General features: G+C 39.2%; 1 long non-coding RNA gene across 1 annotated transcript in view; it reads left to right on the top strand.

The window, feature by feature from the left end:
* The first annotated feature begins 1,720 nt into the window (after window positions 1-1,720).
* The window catches only part of LOC140534129 (uncharacterized), a 99,409-nt gene continuing 80,060 nt past the window's right edge, over window positions 1,721-21,069 (top strand). Inside the window, exon 1 of the long non-coding RNA XR_011977174.1 lies at window positions 1,721-1,945. This is a non-coding gene — a long non-coding RNA (uncharacterized lncRNA). The remainder of the gene's footprint in view (window positions 1,946-21,069) is intronic.

Raw genomic sequence — 21,069 nt, forward strand, 5'->3', positions numbered from 1 at the left:
TGTATATATACATACACATATATACATATATACATATAAATGAATATGTATGTTATATATGTATATGCATGTGTACTTGTATGTATATGTATGTCATCCCTGAGATGTCCGAATTTATTGCTGAAATCAGTTAAACTGAAAAGTCTAACCTACCTTTAATTTTCCAGTTGTGTTGAGCTGTAGTATATTATGTGACCCTGGGAAAGTCACAATCTCTCAGGGTCCCAGGTTGCTCTCTAAGACTATAGATTCAAAAATTGAGCTAACTCTGGCAATGTATGCATCAACCTCTTTATCAATGTGTACACCCTTGGAAAGTACACTATTAAGGTAAGTGAACTTATCCACAGCATTTAAAACTTCTCGATTTGCTGTAATCGATGGTTCCACTTATGGATGGTGTGGTGGTGGCTGATGGAGCACCTGTGTTTTTTTGGTGTTAATTTTTAGGCCAATATTAGCACAGGCAGCAGAGAATCGATCCATACTTTGTTGCATCTCAGCTTCAGAGGCTGCATTGAGTATACAATCATCTGCAAACAGAAAATCATGCACTAATACTCCCTCCACTTTGGTCTTGGCTTGTAGCCTTTTCAAATTGAAGAACTTACCATCAGTACAGTAATTGACCTTGATGCTGTGTTCATCCTCATTGAAAACTCAGTGTTTGGGAGGCTCTGAAGAAAGGTTTGGGAGAGAAGAGATATTAGACTGACTACCAAATTGAAGGTCTACAGAGCTGTTGTGCTGACCTCGTTGTTACATGCTTGGGAAACATGGACAGTCTACCAGTGCCATGCCAGGAAACTGAATTGCTTCCATTTGAACTGTCTTAGGAAGATTCTGAGGATCATCTGGCAGGATAAGGTACCAGACACTGAAGTCCTTGCTTGAGCTGAACTGCCAAGTATTCAAACTATGCTTCAGAGAGTGAAACTCTGATGGGCTGGCCACATTCTTCAAATGCAAAATGTTTGCTTGTCAAAAAGACTAATTTATGGAGAGCTCGCATGGGGCAGGCGATCACACGGTGGCTAGAAGAAGCGATACAAGGACACTCTCAAGGTCTCTCTCAAGAACTTTAGATTTGACGGTGCAACATGGGAGACACTGGCACAGGACCGCTTAGCACGGCATGCCCACATCAGAAAAGGTGCTGTGCTCTTTGAGCAAAGCAGAATTGAGACAGCACAAAGTAAACGCAGGATGTGCAAATTCGGGATATTCACCCCAAATATTCACCCAGACTATCTGTGCCCAACCTGTGGTAGAGCATTCTGGGCTTGTATTGGTCTGATTAGCCACAGGCAGACACACTGAAATTTCACTTTACAATGGTGATGTCATTTTGATCCTCTTCGAAGAAGTAGGACCACAACCAATGAGATTCAAGAATTAGAGATCTGCTTTGCCAGAAGGTATTTCCACACCCACACTGCAAGTTCCGCACCAGTGAAATTAATAATAATGATAATGACAGCTAGCATTTATATATCACTTCAGGGTTTGTGAACCTTTTTACATACATTAGTTCATTTGCTCCTCTCAAAACTCCTGGGAGGCAGGTACTATGATTATTCTCATTTTGAAGATGATTCACTGAGGCTGAAAGGGTTTAAGCGGCTGGCCAAAGGTCATATGCTTTGTTGTTCATTCTTTGTTTTCGAAGAAGATTTATGACATCACAATGAGTGATTTCTTGACTTGTGGTTGAGTTGGATTTAAGTGAAACAGCTGGACAGTCATCACCCTCACTCTCTCTTCCAGAGTCATTGAAGATCAGTGGTGAGACAATGACTTGGGATGCAGTGAATGATTTTGGCATCTTTGCTGCCTTGTCAAGCTTTAAGCCATCCACAGCGCTTGCTTCAGCTGCCTTCATGGGTATTGGAACAAATTGTCCTCATCCTCCCATTCTGCCAGGAGAAATCTTCACATGCTAGGGGTAGGCATCTCTAACTCACCAATGGGTTTTAAGCCTATTGGCTACTCTCAGTGGTTTAGCCTGTCTACTGAGATGGTTTAGTGGGACATGGCTGCTGTGCATGATACAGTTACTTGGAGCCACATGTGAGAGTTGGTGACAGGTGGACAATGAAAGTGGGCATAAAGCCCTAAAAAGGGCTTGGCAAGTTCTCACCAGAGGTGCTGGTCCTCTCTGAACACCTCATACACCCAGTACACCCATACCTAATATGTATCTGAAGTATATTTTAAACTGAGCTTTTCTTGATTCTGGCTTCAGCACTCTATCCTTGCTCCCTCCAATTGGTATTCAACCCCCTGCTCTAGTCCTCTTCCCCTTGTCCCCTTATCCCCACAAATTTCAAGTAATCTTTTCCCGGAATCCAACATTAATGTGTTTTTCCAAAAGTAAAAAGGTGGGGTGCCCTTATGAAGGAGAAAAACAATTTCTAAGGAGCCTCAGAATTGTATTTCTTTCAGGGAGCTGTATTTCTACATAGGTCTGGAGACTTTTGCTAAATTACAAAGCTTTAGGTGACACTGGCAAATGTGGAGAAAAGGGGGATTCCCAGGTGCCAGAATTTCTATTTCAAGGTGCTCTCTGTGCTCAAGGCCTTTCCCAAGTCATTGGTGTTCCATAGAGTATAGAAAATTGATCTGGGCCCACCTTTTTGTCTGCTGGAGGCAGGTGGACAGAGCAAATGAGTTCTCCAGAGGCTCTGCCTGGGTTAGAACCTCATGCTTCTGGGTACAGGAGTATGCTTAAAAATGTGTGAATGATGGATTCAGTAGATAAGGACAGTTATGAACCTGGGTTCCAAGATGCACTTGTATTAGGAACGTAACTGAGCCAGGACAGAAACAGGCAAGTAGGAGTTGCCAGAATCTACAACCCTTCAGAGGCAATGGAAAGTCATGCCTATGGCCAGGCAATTTAACCTGAAAGCAATTTCAGTAGAGAGAGTTGGGAATACCCACAGGCTGCTAGCAGGAACTCTGCTAGAAAATGCATAGACCATTTCAAGAGGTGAGAGTGGGAGGTTAGGTCTGGTTTGAGAAACAAATTTACTAAAATTTTTATGTTAAGTCAAATCTGAAAATTGAATCTGAAGTCCTCTTTAGAGGAGAGCTCGGAGAATTCATTTTCTTGGAAGAATGACAGTATAACTTAATTAACTCTACCAAAGGGAGAGTCTACCATGCCCTGCCTTTTGTATTTACTTCTCATTATGCTTCCCAATGGCTCTGTACTGGTTCTGATCCACTTTGCAAGGCAACTGCAGAGTCAAATAAATAGCTCTGGGGAGGTGGTTCAAATTACTTAAACACTGTTAAAGCTCAGGATGCAAACACAATTACATCTAGCTTCCCAAACTCTTCTGTCTCCTTTACAGGTACTTAAAAACTGACTTACACCTTTGCCAACAGTCAGCCACTTTCATGAGATCATAAATTTAGAGCTATAAGGGACATTCAAAGTCATTCAGTTCTAGTTCCTTATTTTACAGATGGGGAAACTGAGGTCCAAAGAGGGGAGGTAGTGACCAAAGTCACAAAGGTAGTGACTTCCTCACCCTTCAAAAAAATATATTCTTACATTTCAATCAGCTGATCAACAAGAATTTAAGTGTCTACTATGTGATAGGCATTCTACGAGGCACACATATGAATATAGTTCCACCTTTGGTGGCCAGAGTATAGCCCTTAGACCTATGACCTACATACATATAAGAAGGCTTGGTTCCTGATTGAGAGAATGGCCAGTCATGCCACTGTGTGATGGAAGAACGGAATAACTTCAGGTTGCTGTCGCTACTTTAGAGATGGTGTTCAAAGACGTAATTATTGAGAGAAACTTTTTAATGGCAAACTAGAGCCTTGATAGTTGTGGTGATAATGTATGGGAGCCAGCTTCATTACATTCTTGGTTCCTGGGGCTTGCAATTCTAGAGACTGCTGACAGGGGACCTGCCTGGGGTGAGATCTTTTTCTCTCTCCTGGTTTAAGCTGAGATCTTACCTTGCTACTATCTGAAGAGTTCATTTACTCTCATGTATTCCTTGGTGATTCCAAGTCATGCATTCTTTCCACAACTCCATCTGCCTTCCCCTGAGCATGGAAACCTCCATTTCCTTCCTAGCCATCCTATTCCTTAATTCCCTGATGATCCCAATTTGTGAATTGTTCCCTTTCACTGGGACTTCCTCCATTAAAGTCCTGCTCTAATGCTGTACCATGATGTTGAGGGGACCCTGAGATGACAAAAGCTATTCCCATGGAATATATCTCTGGTATCAGCTGGAGAGATTTCCATTACAAACCTGACTTTGAACCAATGTGCCTATTGTCTAGAATTGTAGAGGATTCATTATCAGAGCTGGCTGTGTTGGGACAATAAAAAAAATTCCTCTAATCAACAAGCCTTCATTCCCCCCACCCCTTGCCTCCATTCTCCAATTAAATGATAAAAAGAAAAATAAAAATCTCACAAGAAATATGTACAGTTAAAACAAATTTCTATTTTGGCTATGTCAAGTAATATATGTCTTGCTTTGAATTTTAGGTCCACTACCTCTCCATAAAGAGGTAGATAGTATGCTTCATCTTCGGCCCTCTGGAGTTATGGCTCCTCATTGCATTGATTAGAACCCTAAAGGCTTTCAAAGTTGTTTTTCTTTATAAGGATGTCATTGTACAAATTATTCTTCTACTTCTCATTTCATGGCATCTATTCCTAGTTTAGCAATTCAGCAAGAAGTGTGTAGCTAGGTGGCACAGTGCATGGAGAGCTAGCCTGGAGTCAGGAAGACTCACCTTCCTAAGTTCAAATCTGACCATGGACACATACCAGCTGTGTGGCCCTGGGCAAGTCACTTCTTCCTATTTGCCTCAGTTTCCTCATCTGTAAAATGAGATGGAGGAGAAAATGACAAGCCACTCCAGTATCTTTTCCAAGAAAACCTCAAATAGGGTCATGAAGAGTTGGGCACAACTGAAACGATTGAAAGACAACAGATGGGTATTTTTTTAGTTTCCAATTTGGGGCTGCTATGAAAAGAGCTGCATATATCTTTTTATATATATGAGTCCTTTCCCTTTTTCTTTTATTTTCTTGGGGTATAGGATTAGTTGTGATATCTATAGGACAAAGTGTATGCACAGTTTAGTTACTTTGGGGGCAGTTAAAAATTTTTTACTCCAGGATGTTTGGACCAAAATAGAATTTAGCCAATGGTACATCAGTATGCCTGTTTGTCAAGATGATTTTATTTGGATACAGTCATGGACAGACTGTGAACCACTTGGGTAGAAGTAGTATCCACACTGACAAAATCTTAGATCTTTTGAGGTATTGACACACTTTTTGATTAGCTAATGGAATGGCTACCACTTTCTTTTTTTAAGCATTTATGCAAATCAAGCTTTTAATTTATGTTTTTTCAGTTGGGAATCCTTGATCCAGAACAAATCTATTTATGAGTGATTTGCCATTTTAGAGGCTATTGATTTTATTTGTGAGATGTGCTCTCCACTGAGGGTTTTGCTACCCCACTGGTATAGCAGACGGCTCTTTTTATGATACTAGGAATGCCAGAGGCACTTTTAAATTAATTTTATCGAGATCTTTTCCTGTGTTCAATTTAAGAGTTCATCAATGAATTTGATTCCTTTTAATGAAGACAAGTGCCATCAATATGGAAGCAGAGAAAACAGAGTATAGGTGTGTATAGCCTAGAAGGGTAACAAGAGAAAATGAAGACAATGCTGACATTATTAAATTTCTGTGTTAGTTTAGACTGGGTCAATATCCATTATGGAAATTTTAGGGTAATGGAGTCTCTATTCTGGATAATGAGTAATTGTTTTTGGTGTTGATACATCTGTGTCCGTATAATGATAATAATGATGACAGCTACCTACGTTTATGTGGTACAGTGGCTACATGGTGCATAGAGTGGATAGAGTGCTGGGCCTGGAGTCAGAAAGACTCCTCTTCTTGAGTTCAAATTCAGCCTCAGACACTTACTAGCTGTGTGACTCAGGGTACGTCACTTAGCCCAGCTTGTCTGAGTTTCCTCATCTGTAAAATGATATGGAAAATGAAATGGCAAGCCGCCCTAGTATCTTGGCCATGAAAATTCCAAATGGGGTCATGAAGAGTTGGGCATGGCTGAAAAACGACTGAACAACAAACTGATATTTATATGATATTCGATGGTTGACATCACCACTACTGTGATGTAGTGGGTAGTGTACAATATTTGACACAGAAAGACCTGCCCTCTAAGACTTACTAGGTGTGTGACCAGGACAAGACACTTAACCTCTCTCCTAGGCAAGTTTCTAAGGCTGCAATTTATGTTATGGGTGGGTTGTGATGTGCTTTAGTGAGAGGAAGTCCCCACACCCATAAAACTATATGCCTTTGACATATCACATTTGAAAAGAGTATTTTTTTCACCATGACCCCATGAGGTAGGGTCATATTGGAGATTAGTACAATATAGCTCCTAGAGGTTAAGCAATTTTTACCCTTCATCACTTGGATAGAATATGACAGACCTGGAATTCACTGAATTTCAGAGTTAGAAGAGACCTCAATGATCATCTAGTCCCAGCTACACAAGAAAAGGTTCTCCTCAATCATATCTTCATCATTAGCCAGCCTTTCCTTGAAGGATTCTATTGAGGGATGACTCATGTGATTGCATCCAATCTCTAAGCATCCCATTCTACTTGTGGACAGGTCTAATCAAGTCTAAATTTTCTCCTTCACATTTATACCCATTTCTCCTGGTTCTGCCTTCTGGGTCTAAACAGATTAAAGCTTAAACTCTTCCCTTATACTTTAAATACTTAAACTCTACTATCCTGTACTTGTTTCCATGTTCCAGGCACTCTCTGAAAACTTTGCTATTGGTTCTTAGGATCTTAAAGGTCACTTTCAGTCTAGGGATGGATGGATGTTGGAATCAGCTCCTGCTGGTTCAGAGAGCTAGTTGTTAAATTTGCAATGCAAGCCTCTACACCTCAGAAAATGTTACAAATGAGAACTCGAGTTTATTGTTTTCTTCTTTTTTGATTGTCTAGACATGAAAAGTGATGGAGAAAAATTTAATAATGCAAATTCAATTTACATGTGCATCCTGCATACATCCTCCCCTCCAAGAGCCTGTCGTTAAACATTTACCATTTCACTCCTGCTTCCTGCTATCACATTCTACACTTTCCCATGATTCAAATTGTAAAATTTAACCTAGGATGCCAATCATCACCTGACTTTACGACAATTTCTTAGTATTCTAACACGTTCTTCCTAGTCCTTCTTTATCTTGTGCTCTCTCTTACAGGACCAGATGTAAAAAATATATGGTAGCATTTCTCCACTTTCGGATATTCCCAGGATGCCTGGAATATAGGCCATTAAATGACAGAATGGATAGAGGGCAGGTCTTACAATCAAGAAGACTGGATCAAATCCTGCTTGCTCACTGATGACCTATGTGACCCTGGATAAGTCATATAACCTGTCTTAGCTTTAGTTTTCTCATTTATAAAATGTGGATAATAACAGGACCTCAGAGGTTCATTATGAGGCTCAAATGAGATGTCAAATATGTCCAAGCACTTTGCTTTCCTTAAGATGCTATCTAAATGTAAGGTAATGATGAAGGACATTTGGGATGGTTCAGCAGCGTCCATTCATAATTTCACATGCATATGCCCTGAGGTACACATATGTTCAAACCATTTTATTTCTTTGCAGACATTTTTTTTTTTTTTACAAAATATGCAGATGAATTTAAGAACTGTAGAGTAGGGAAAGGTAGGTTTTGTTTCTGGAAAGAGGAAAGATTCTGGAAACTAGGAGAATATTCTCAGCCTGAAAATATTGCCTCTATAGAAGAACAGTACTGAGGCAAATGAGGTTAAGTGATTTCCCAGGGTCATACAGCTAGTAAGTATCTGAGGCTGGATTTGAATTCAGAAAAAGGAGTCTTCCTGACTTCAGATCTAGCATTCTATCCACTGGGCCACCTGGCTGCCCTTCTGGGGAATGGTGAACTCTAAAAACTCCAAATGGACTAGATCATATCTAAGGTCCCTTTGAGCTTTAAATCTTGTAAAGGAGAGAGGAGATGAAATATTTAATTAGACAGTCAGTCCGGTGTGTTTATTGGATCACAGATTTGGAGCAATAGGGAAACTAGTTCTTCTGAGACAGGAGGGATGATAAAAGTAACAAAGAAAAGACTTTGAGAAGGAGAAGAGATGAGGGCACTCTCATTTCTTTCAGTTTTCTCATAGTTTTTCTCTGCTATCAGTGGGGATCATGGTGAAGGATATGGTTAGGGAAAAAAGAAATTAGGAGAAGGCTAGATAGTCACGAAGACAAGAAAGGAAGAATTACCGAGAAGTAGCAAGGATCCAGCTTGCATCAGAAATGTGAGAAATCAGGTTGTTTTGGTGGCTTTCTACAGCCATGCTCAGAATGCTGGATGCAGGAAGGGAGAAATTCACTAAAAGGAGGGGCCTTTATTCAGGGGGGGAGGAGAAGCATATAGATGTTGAGAAAGGTTGGTTACGTTGGAGGTGAAAATCAGAATTTCTAGAATAGTACTTAGGGAATCGTGAAATGACTAGAAAAGGAAAAATGGGCCTTATGGGAGATGCCTTGAAGCAGGATGCGCTCTTTTCAGAATGACAGAAGACTGAAAAGTAATGCAGAAAGTCGAGGCAGGTGGGATTCCACAGGATGCTCATGGAAGCTAGCTTCGGTCATTTGGCACAGTCTTGCTTGAGAAAGATGAACTTAAAACGGGAAGAAAATCCTTCAATTAAGCCTCTGAAGACATTCACACTGTCCCTTTAACAGAGTCAAATGAAATGAATCCTGGAGTCAAAAGTAAGATATAGTGTCACATACACGAGTTCCTCAGTACAAACCTGAATGTGCCAGCACAAAAGCAGTATGTTAGAAAAAGCACTGAAATTAGAGAGAGGAAATATGGGTTCAAATCTAGTCTCTAGCACTTATGAGCCTGTGACTTCAGGCGAGTTGCCTTACCTTTCTATTAAATTTCTTTTTCTGCACCTGTAAAAGGGAAATATTTCAATTAGACATACTTTAAGCATCAACTGTTTTCTAGGTTAGGGCACACTGGATAATGTGCTAGGCCTGGGGTCAGGAAGACTCATCTTCCTTAGTTCAAATCTGGCCTCAGACACTTACCAGCTGTGTGACTCTGTGCAAGTCACTAGATCCCATTTGCCTCAGTTTCCTCATCTGTAAAATGAACTGGAAAAGGAAATGCCAAACCACTCCAGTATCTTTGCCAAGAAAACCCCAGGTGGAGTCACAAAGAGTTGGACATGACTGAACAACAACATTTTCTAGACTAGTAACTGAGAACATAAAAAAGGACTATGTTGTTTTAATCTTTGCACTAGAGAAAGCAAACACTTTTTGAACCACTAAGGAGAGAATTGTAACCTGTGTAAGGTACGAAGGAGTTTTCCTACAGTCCTTTATGGCATGAAGAGGTTTTTAAATCACATATAGGGGATTATAGATCCTTGGCCATTGGATGAAGACAACTGACATTACATGGGAAACATCTAAGGATTGTCTGTGTCAGAGACACACCTGGGACCTATCTAAAACAAACCAACCAACCAACCATCTAACAGGCTGAGCAGTCAGCAGCTGAAGATGATGGGGGCTAGAAGTTACTGATTCATATTCTTGGATACACAAGAGAGAGCTAAACCTGGTAATTTTGAGCTGGGAAGCAGTGTGGACTCCAATGATAACCAGTATAGCACTTTAGTGTTTCCAAAACATGTTAGATACATTATTTCACTTGTTTTTCACAAAAACCCTTAGAGGTAGATGTTATCATCATGTTCGTTTTACAGATAGGAACATTTGGGCTAATTAAATGACTTGCTTAGGGTCATAATCCAAAGTTTGAGGTGGGATTCAAATTCAGGTTGCCCTGACTCTGAGTCTGAGTCTACTTGGCCAGCTAGCTACTTATGAAAAGAGAAGGAAATGGGGGCCCTGGAGTACTGCATTTGTGACTTGCCTTGGTCATGTGTTCCCTGCATGTGTGTCTCACTACCAAGGGACCCCAAGTTTGTACCCATTCTTCCCATATATGATATATGTAGTAGTGGGAGAATATGCTCTAGGATTGGGGGGATAATGGGAATATTTTATGACTGTTTCTTATTAGACCATTGCCAGGCCTAGAGGCCTGTGTGGGCTACCCGAGTCTTCTTACCTCACCTCCGAGGTCTTCGGTTGGCCAAAACCGGATGCTCATATGAGAGAAAGGACGTTCCAGAGTCGAACAAGGGTTGAGCTTTATTTCAGGGGTCTAGTTACAAGTGCAGGAGGGGTTCTTCCTTAGGAGGAAGAGGAGGAGATTTCCTAAGGAGGCTAAGATCTTAAGGGATTGGAAGTAGAAGTACAAGCGGGGAGAGAGGGGGAGGAGAGAGAGAAGAGAAGAGAGTGGAGCCTACTGTCCTCTTGGCTCCTTACGTGCTAAGAGAGCTTTCAGGCTTCCTCAATCCTACTTAACCTTCAGCCACACAGTTTGCATCTCAATACCGTGCTGTTAGATAACAATAGTGTGCCCAGATCCGGGACGACCTCGAGGGCAGGGAGACTCCACCCATCACGTATCTCCCGGGGAGAGGCGGAAATACCCGAGCTAGCCGAGCTAGCTCAGTCTGACCTTCTCGAATCCCCGCTGTTCATGGAGGGCCTCGTAAGACTCTAAGATTTAGAAGTCCCACTTTTACCCGCCCGAGACCGTCCACACGGATTTGAACTTCCAATCCCAACAGACCATCTGCTTAAATGACTTTTGCTAAGCCCTAATTGTGACAGGTTAGCTATCAATTGGAAGTACATCAGTGCTCATAATGTAATAACTCATGAGTGATTTTAGGAATGGACACTCAGAGTTCTTTCTTTGAACCTTGGTAATAGACATCTTCTGAGGAACACACTTTGGGGTGAGAATGTAAGCTGGGGAAATTGCCCACAGTAGGTGTGTGTGTGTGTGTGTGTGTGTGTGTGTGTGTGTGTGTGTGTGTGTGTGTGTGTTCATCCTTCCTTCCCGAAGAAAACCATGCCATCAGAGAAATAATGACATGACTTGCACTTGACTTTATTTTGAGTGAGGGAGGGATGTGCAGGTCACCAGCCTCACTTCTCCTCCAGGGCCATCTGAATCCAGTGACCAGATATTCATCAGGATGACTGGAGATGACCCAGGATGAGGCAATTGGGGTTAAGTGATTCACCCAAGGTCACACAGCTAGTGAGTGAGAGGTGTCTGAGGTGAGATTTGAACTCAGGTCCTCCTGACTCCTGCACTGGTGCTCTATCCACTGCACCACTTAGCTGCCCCCCACAGTAGGCACCATACATATAAATGAGCTAAAGAAAAGGAAGTACATTGATTAAGAAAGATACATAAGACTTTATCAGAAATCTTATGAAGAAGAATTTGCTACTCATAAAAACTGCTTTTAATATTCTCCTGGTACAATGCAGATTAGTGTACTAGCATCTTATATAAAATCTTAGGAAAGAAGAAACTTTCATAGTTAATATGTTCCAGGAATGTTCATTTTCTTTAAAATGACTGATTAGATTAATTTTGAATGCAACAAATCTTTAACTTCCCCAAACCTCTTTACTCCATGAATAAAGGTGGTTCAAATACAAAGTACACCCAGGTCAAATCCAGCACCAAGAATGAGTCTTCAACTTGTCCGTTATGGAGTCAGAGGGTTAGTGATGCCCTGGAGATCAGAGCCATAGGAATTTATACACCTGGGGCAAGCAGCCCCAATGGTTCCCAGGGCAAGTAGCATAAAAGGCACCCTTAGGTGACTGAGGGGAGTACCCTGCCCTGTGGAAAGAGACAGAGTCTTGGATCCTGAGCAGACTGGCTTTATCCCTGTCCCTAAAGCACTTGTTCTTGTTATTTTTCAGTTGTTGATGTCTCATGACCCCATTTGTGGTTTTCTCAGCCCAGATACCAGACTGGTTTTCCATTCCCTTCTCCAGTTCATTTTACAGATGAGCAAATTGAGGTACATGGGGTTAAGTGACTTGCCCAAGAACTCATAGTTAGTGTCCAAGGCCAGATTTGAACATACAAAGATGAGTATTCCTTATTTCGAACCCAAGGCTCTATCTATTGTGTTCTCTCGTTGCCCCAAGCATTTCTTAGCTTCCTATTTTAGCTATTCTTGATAACTATGTGCTAAAGTCAGTTTTCATTGTACTCTTGACATCCAAGAAGTCTGATTATTTGGAGTTAGTGGGTGATATGGTAAACACTTACAACAAATAGATCAGCATTTTGGAGGAGGTGGCTAAAAGAGACCCTACCATCCAATAGATATCTGAGCATGAATCCCTTCTATAATATGGCCACCAAGTAAAGGACTTGAAGAAACTCCACAAACCACCACCACTACCACCACCACCAACAAAATATCCTCTAAATAATATATTAGATTAGGAAGGAATCATAGCTATCATTCAATCAATTTCCTTGATTTTCCAAAGTAGACAACTGAGAACTCACTGTCTTTCTTCCCCCTCCTTTTCCCCTTCCCTATCTTAGTCCTTTGGATAAATTTGAGTAGTTTAACTTTGATTGAAAAGCTTTGAGGGAAAGAAAAATTGCCTTGATCAATTAGGGGTGGTGCTGGAGTGGGGAGGAGCATACCCAGGATGACATGGTACTCCAATAAGGGCTGTCTCCCTTCCTAGACTTGAGTGAGGTCCTCCTATCTCACTCTCCATGACAACCCTCTATTAGAGTTGGCATAGAGTAGATGCTTAATAAATATTTTAGAGTGACTGTAGGCAGCTGCTGGGCAACTGGGTGGCATAGTAGATAGCATGTCAGGCTTGCAGTCAAGAAAACTCCTCTTCCTGAGTTAGAATCTGACCTCAGATCCTTACTAGCTCTGTGACCCTGAGTGAGTCATTGAGCCCATTTGTCTCAGTTTCCTCATCTGTAAAATGAGCTGGAAAAAGGAAATGGAAGACCACCACAGTATCTTTGCTGAGAAAACCCCAAATGAGGTCATGAAGAGTTGGACATGACTGAAAATGACTGATCAACACAGTCTGCTGCTACTGACTCTTAGATCTATGGAAATATTTCTTTCTTCCTAGGGCAGCCCAAGCCCTGACCCCTGAAGGGCCCTGAAGTGCCTGCCTCTCATTTCACAAGTTTCACATTTTCAAGCTTGGCCTTCTGTCCATTCTTCTTGGGAACATTTGAGAAGCAGGGAGGGAAAAACATTTCAGGGGAAAGAACCTCTCCCCGTTCCTAGCAGAAATAGATCTCCAGAAGAGGCTGAGACACTTTTTCTGTCTTTTCCTACTTCAGGCTTTACTTCTCCATCAGCCAGTTATGGGCAGGGTACATACTTAGTCTCCTGCTGGTCTCTAGTCTACCCCTAAAGCTGCTTCTTTTTGAATGCTTTGAGGCCAAAGTAACCTTCACCAGCCAAGAGCACTAGTCTCTGTCTTCTTCTCTCTTCCTGCCCAAGAAACCTCTTGAGTCAACTAAGCTGTGTTTCCAGCTGGACCTTGCTCTTTCCTCCAACGCTACCCTCTTGTCATCCAAACTGTCTGACCACAGGTTCATCCTTGCCCCCACCAGGCTGCACTCTACCCTTCTTTTTGACAACATAAGCACTGCCAGCAGTATTGTAATTTTAAAAGTTTGTCTTTTTTATTATGAATTTAATAATTAATGAATGAAAATAAACATTTCAGTATCCAAAGAACAAAAAAGAGGATGGATTGTACTTGAAGCTGTGAGCTTCTGCTTCATAGAGTTTATTAAAAAGTGTATATTACATTTAACAAGGTAATAACAAGATTGCTCTGTTAGCTTGTGTCCCCTTACAAGCTTCATTTTGTTTTCTTCTGTGTACTTAAAAATGTTTTACTGATGCTTTAAAAAAAATATTCACCCTTTCTCCTCAATAGTCTCATTTGTAACAAATAAATAGTCAGGTAAAATTCATCAACAAATTCAGCCTTTGATATTTCTTCCCTTGAAACTAATTCTATGCCTTTGGGAACATCTCTAACCTGAGGGAAAGCCCCAGTCACCCCACTGTAGTTACAGATCTTAATTTCTATAGTTCATTCTACTGTGTTTGGATAGGATGAAAAGATGAGCTACAAGTGGCCTTATCATTAAAACTGGTAGATCATTGTATGTTGGCCATATTATAGAAGGAATTTCTTCACAGATATAGATTAGATTGTATGGTCCCTGAGATTGCTTCCTACTCAGATCCTATAAAACTGGAGAGGAGGAATTTCTCCAGATTACAATCCAAAATGTTGGCATTTTCCTTCCATCTACACAGAAGCATAATCTTTAAAATGTCTGTGCAGATGAAAATAATTGCATATAGGCTAGAAAAGAACAGGTATTCCCTTCTAAGAATTACCTTTCATCTCAGTAAAGGGTAAGCTTAGAATATCCACCTGAGATCCTTGAGGTGAGTGTTTTGGGTGGTACAGCTGCTTTGACTCCTGTCTCCCTCAGTCTTCTATCACATTGTCTTTCTTGAAAGTCTGTGCTTTGCATGTGTGGTCCAGATGTTGTTAATGGGCTCAGTCTGGGATACACCACAAGCACAAGGAGTAAAAGAGGGGAAGAAAGTGGGAAATAAATATTTATTCTGATTTCAGTGTTTACAAACACTCCTAACTAGACTGAAATGTGAGAGCATTTGAGACAATTTGAGATAGACTAATATTTGTCATTTTCTTTTCCCCCACTTAATGCCTTACTAAGAGCTCACAATTTCATCTCTGCCTCACTTTTCTTCAGCCCCTCAGGAAGGTATAAAGGAAATCTATAGACTTTATGACAATTTGAGCTGTCTAAATGCTGTATAGGGAGGTGGGGGATAGTGAGTATGCTGGATTTGGGGTCAAGAAGATCTGGATTCAAATCCTTCCTCTGACACTTATTAGCCACATGACCCTTGGGAAATAAATTAATCTGTCATCCGTTTTCTTATCTGCAAAATACAGACAGTAATGGCTGCAGTTTCTACCTCATGTTGTTGTCCTGAAGTTCAAATGAGATCATGTAATTAAACTACTTTGAAAACTTTAAATTTTCTTACTAAATGTTGGTTCTCGTCCTTGGTAGGGCTCTTGAAGCAAAGATCACTTTGTTGACCCCTTGTTGGGTATGTTATTCAAGAATGGTTGGGACTAGATGACCTCTGAGCCTCTGACCTCCTTTCAATTCCAAGATTTTATTATTCTGGGAGAGGTGGTCATCTTGGGTGATTGCTTACTAAGGACTAGCTATATGGATGGGGAGGTGACAGGGAAAGGACAACTTATGTGAACATATGTGACAGAGCTGGCTCTTTCCTCAGCCCTGAACTGTTCTCCCTCCTCGTCTCTACCTCCTGGCTTCCCTCAAGTCCCAGCTAAAATCCCACCTTCTCTAAGAAAGCTGTCCTAATCCTTTTTAATCCTGATGCCTTTCCTCTGTTGAGCATTTTGTATTTATCCTGTATATAGCTTGTTTGCACCTAGTTGTTATATTGTGAGCTCCTTGGGGACAAGGACTGCTTTTTGTTTTCCTTATTTTGCCAAGTAGGAGCTTAATAAATGTTTATTGATGGATTGGCTGGGGAATCATTAAAGAACTAGAAAATGTTTGTATGCCTATTTGTCCTTGAAGGTGCATATACTTTGCCCTTTACTTAACACATCAGTTTGTCTGTCCACAGACTAAGTCCTTCAATGTCCCTGTCTCTGCCATCAATGCCCAGGAGAAACTCAACAGTAATACTTTGTGTTCCTTTGTCAGCAGGCAAGCAAAGAGTGAAGTGGGGAGAGAGGTCCCCTACCAAGTTGCTTACCTACACAAATCTAAGATTGGTAGTTTGCTATCTATGTGAAATACATGGTTGAGCTACAGGCATAATTTTTCGGTCTCTGGTAGTAACCTGGAAATAATACATTCTGAGCTCTGATGGAAGTTTGGTTGGCAAAATACAGAATTTTCCTAAAGCTACAAAACTTCCCTACTATTCCCCCCATCTCTTTAAAAGTTTTCTTAAAAAGAATGTGTGCCTAGTTAGGTGTTCATCCCTCCTGCAGAAAGGTACTTTTTGTTGACTCTGGGGGGAAATATCACTGTTTGTCAAGGAGAAAGTGGTAACTGAATCTGCCCCATAGAGTCATAAAGTGTTCTGCTTCAGGATGTTGAATTTGCTGACACATCACAAAATCCCTAATTTCTGCTGACAGCACTATCTTCTCCATTTGTGGGGGTGAAAGCAGCAAAAACAGTGACAGTTATCTTATAAGGGAACTTTAGAGAGAGTACGATGGCCAAATGTTATTTCTTACTGGTAAATGAAGTTATCCCTACAGGAGACGAAACCAAGAAATGAATTTTCTTGAAGAGGCAGGATGATGATAGATTTTATTTTCTTCTTTCTCCAGGTGAATTATTTTATAATTAGGCAAGATGAGAATCTCAAATACATACATGCATTTATATGTGTATATATGTATATAATATATACATATAGATAGACAGAGACAGAGACCCAGAGAAAGATAGAGAAACAGAGGCATATATATGCACACACACACAGACAGAGCAATAATCTGGATTTAGTCTTCCGTCACACACATGCACTAACAGTTTCAAATTCCTAGAACTAAATTGGCCACAACTCACCCTCCCAATCCCCACACTCCAAGATTTTAGGGGTACCCTTGAGGGGTTAGGGTGATTCTTCTCTCATGCCATTTGAGTCTCCATTTTGGCCATTCTCAATGATAATTGCCAGTGATTAGTGCCCCACTTTCATTTAATCAAGTAACTTTTTACAAAGGACTATTCATTGTAAAGACATAGCAAGAACAAGAGTTACTAAGCATTTTGTCCCACCATACACTCTTCACTTGAACATTGCAAGGCAGGAGATAACAAGAAATTTGTTTTGGCTAGTTATGTCTTTTGAATAATCATAACAACAGCAAATAAGCAATCTCTTTTTTCAAAGATGATATGATGACATATTTAGAAAATCCCAAATACTCAGCCAAAAAGTTAGTTGAAACAATAATTTTAGTGAAGTAGCAGCATAAAAGTAAATCCACACAAATTACCAGAATTTCCATATACCACAAACAAAACTCTGCAAGAAGAGACAGTATTTAAAATAATTTTAGATTAGTATAAAATACCTAGGAGTACAACTATCCAAAAACCCCCTCAGGAATTATATGAATAAAATTATAAAAAAACTTTTTATACAAATACACTCAGATTTAAATAATTGGAGATATATCAATTGTTTATGGTTAGGCATGGTTAACATAATAAAAATGACAATTTTACCTAAACTAATTTATATATTCAATGCTATCTCAACTGAATAAATGAAAAATTATTTTACTGACTTAGAAAAAAACAATAATAAGATTCATTTGGAAGAGCATAAAGCCAAAAATATCAAAGTAACTAGGGGAAAAAATGTAAAGAAAGGAGGTTTAGCAGAACCAGATCTTCCACTATATTATAAGGCTGTGATTATCAAAACTACTTGGTAATAGCTAAGAAACAGTAAAATAGAGCACTGGAACAGTGACGCAATTTACAGCAGAAAATAAATATAGTAACATTGTATTTGACAAGTGTAAAGACAAGTTTTGGGGATAAGAATTCATTATTTGGTAAAAATCATTGAGAAAACTGGAAAGCAGTCTAGCAGAGATTGGGCACAGACCAATATCTTACGACAATTACCATGATAAGATCAAAATGGATACATGATCTAGATGTAAACAGAGCTATTACAAGAAAACCTGAAGAACATGGAATATATTATGTATCAGACTTATGGATAGATGAACAATTTGTAAGTTAACAAGAGATAAGGAGCAGTGTGAGGTGTAAAATGGATAATTTCTATTACATTGAATTAAAAAAGGTTTTGTACAAATAGAACAAATGTAGCCAAGATCACAGGGAAAGCAGGAAATTGGGAGAAAATTTTGTAGATAGATTCTCAGATAAAGGTCTTGTATCTCAAACATATAAAGAACTTTGTCAAATTTATAATATTACAAGTCATTCTCCACTTGATAAATGGTCAAAGGATATGAATGGGCAGTTGTCCAATGAAAAAACCAAACAATTTATAATCATGTGAAAAAATGCTCTAGATCATTATTGATTGGAGAAATTCAAATTAAAACAACATTGAAATATAATTTTATACCTATCAGATTGGCTAAAATGATTGAAGGGGAAAGTGACAAATATTGGAGGGTACGTGGAAAAATTGAGACATCAATTCATTGTTGGTGGAACTATGAACTATCTAACTATTTTGGAGAGCAATCTGGAATTATGCCCAAAGAGTTATTAAACTGCCCATACCCTTTGACCCATCAATACCACCACTAAGTCTGCTTCCCCAAGATGATTAGGGAAAAAGGAAAAGAACCTTCATCTTCTAAAATATTTACAGCAGTTCTCTTTGTGATGGCAAAGAACTGGTAATTGCAGGGATGCCAAATTGGGGAATGGGTGAATAATTTATGGTATATCATTATGGTTGAATTCTACTATGTTATAAGAAATGATGAGTTATAAAATAACGAGAAATGATGAACTTAGAAAAAACATGGATAGACTTGCATGAAATAATGAAGAGCAAAGTGAACGAACCAAGAGAACACTGTATACAGTAACAACAACGTTGTTTTAAGAAGAGTTTTAGGTAGCTAAGTCATTTTGACTTTTATAAACACCCAAATTAACTGCAAAGGACCTATGAAGGAAGATGCTAATCTGCATCCAGAGAAAGAACTGATAAATAGAAGCATGTATAGAATGGTTACTTATACACATGTATACATATATACATATTTGTGCCTAATGGTAGCCATCTCTAGGATGGGGTGGAGGGAAGGAAGAAAAAAAAGAAAAAAGTTATATGATCCTTATATATTTCAAAGGAATATCAAGCTGTATATAATAGATGTGCAATTTCATGTACAATCATCTTTTTTTCCTACTCTACTATGTTATGGAAATGCTTATTTTTTAGTCCAAAATAAAATAAATAAAATAAAAAGAAACATAAAAACTGCAGAAGTGATTAGTTTTAAAAATTAAGCATATTTTGTATGTAAATAGTTTGTGAACCTTAAAAATCCATACAAATAATTGCTTGTCATTGTTATGGGAAAAAACCCAACAACTGGTATAAATCAGGGCTTTTAAAATTGTTTTATTGATTGTCTAGACTTAAGAAAGTGTTAAAATGAAGATTAAACTTAAAATTGTGTATGCATCTTAAAAAACCCACAACAACACCAGCAATAACTAGTATTAATATTGGACCTTAATGTTTGCAAAGCAGTTTACATATGTTAACTCATCTGAATGCACCCTAATTCTGGTTCAGCAGTCAATCAACAGTCCATCTCCTCACCATGTGGTTAGCCAACCAGAACTAGTGACAGATTATCATGCCTTTCTGGAAGAAGGCTCCCCAGACTCTTCCACATGAGCTGGCAGCAGTCAGAGCATGTTGTGAATGCGCTGAGGATAGTGCTCTATGTATATGCAGGGTGTTCCAAAAGAGTTAGTGTAATTTTAAGTTTTAAAAGCATTTCTATGTATGCCTACATATATGTTTGTATAGACATATATTTTACATACATAATATGTCTACAAACATATATGTACACAGTTGATAAAATCCAATTGGGTAGCCAGTACCATATGTTGTAACTCTGTTGTCAGAGAATATCTTGTAACATAATAGAACTGAAAAGCTTTGGGGGATTTTTTCTTTCACTTGGCTCATAGCTCCCATCCAGGAAGCCTGGGCAAATGTATTCATGATACTCTATCGATACACAAATTGGTACTGACTCCCCATTTTACTGAGAGGTTGCATGGCATAGTCAATAGAGTGCTGGCCTTGGAGCCAAGAAAACCTAGGATCAAATCCTGCTCCAATAAATATTGACTATGTGAACCTGGTCAAGTAATTATTCCCTCAATGCTGTAGACAACTCTAAAAATTGAAGTTGCTCAGGAGTCTCTGACTTGCATTGATAGAGAATGTTTCTTCATGAAAAGACTCTTTATATCAATGAAATATCAGGTCCAGTAACTTTCCTATATTCATTTTGAAATATACAGTTTACAAAATTATAAAACAATGTTTCAATAAAAGATGGAGGAAAGAAAAGAGAGAAATCCTTCAATAAACATCTATTAACCCCAAAGACATATGTAAAATCACAAGTCATTTACAATTGCAAATAGGAGTGCTCCTCTGGTTGAAGCTTGTACCCATAAGTTTTCCACCAATGAGTGCCATATCAATAGGTTTTGGGACTGGACTTACATTCAGAATATATAGTATATACTACACATAAAAATATAAGCAAAATGAATGCAGAAGTACAAGCAAAATGCATACGTAAAAATAATTTTGTAAATTATAAATCCCTGTACAAATGTACAGGTATCATTATTGCTTTTAAAAAAGGCATACCAGAATCCTGAGCTATCTTAAATGTAAAAAATAAAAAAAAATAATACCGATGAAATATTGGAGAAAAATCAATTATATATTTTAAAAGAAGTATATCTGAATAAGCATTTGCTTAGTTGAAAATATTATTTCTGCATTCTCTACTACTACCATAGCTATGTGATATCTACAGACTGGGCATAGGAGGCTTCTGATTTCCCAAACATGCAAATTCAGCCATCAGTTGTGACATCTCCTCACTTTATTACTGTGCAGTTTGACTATTATCTGTCCAAATCCTTGGCTCTGTTTTTGTTGTAAGTCTTCCTTGTCAATATCTGCGTTTAGGACCAAAGGATCCTAGATTTAGAATTGTAAAGGGTCTGAGAAGGCTAGCTGTATTCTGGACCAGACCAAGTAGCATCTAACACATTTTGCCTATATGTTTTCTTCTCCTGCAAGCAATCTAAAGCATAGAAGGAATGATGTGATTAA

This window comes from Notamacropus eugenii, chromosome 1, assembly GCF_028372415.1.
Source record: "Notamacropus eugenii isolate mMacEug1 chromosome 1, mMacEug1.pri_v2, whole genome shotgun sequence".
In the NCBI taxonomy this organism is placed as follows: domain Eukaryota; kingdom Metazoa; phylum Chordata; class Mammalia; order Diprotodontia; family Macropodidae; genus Notamacropus; species Notamacropus eugenii.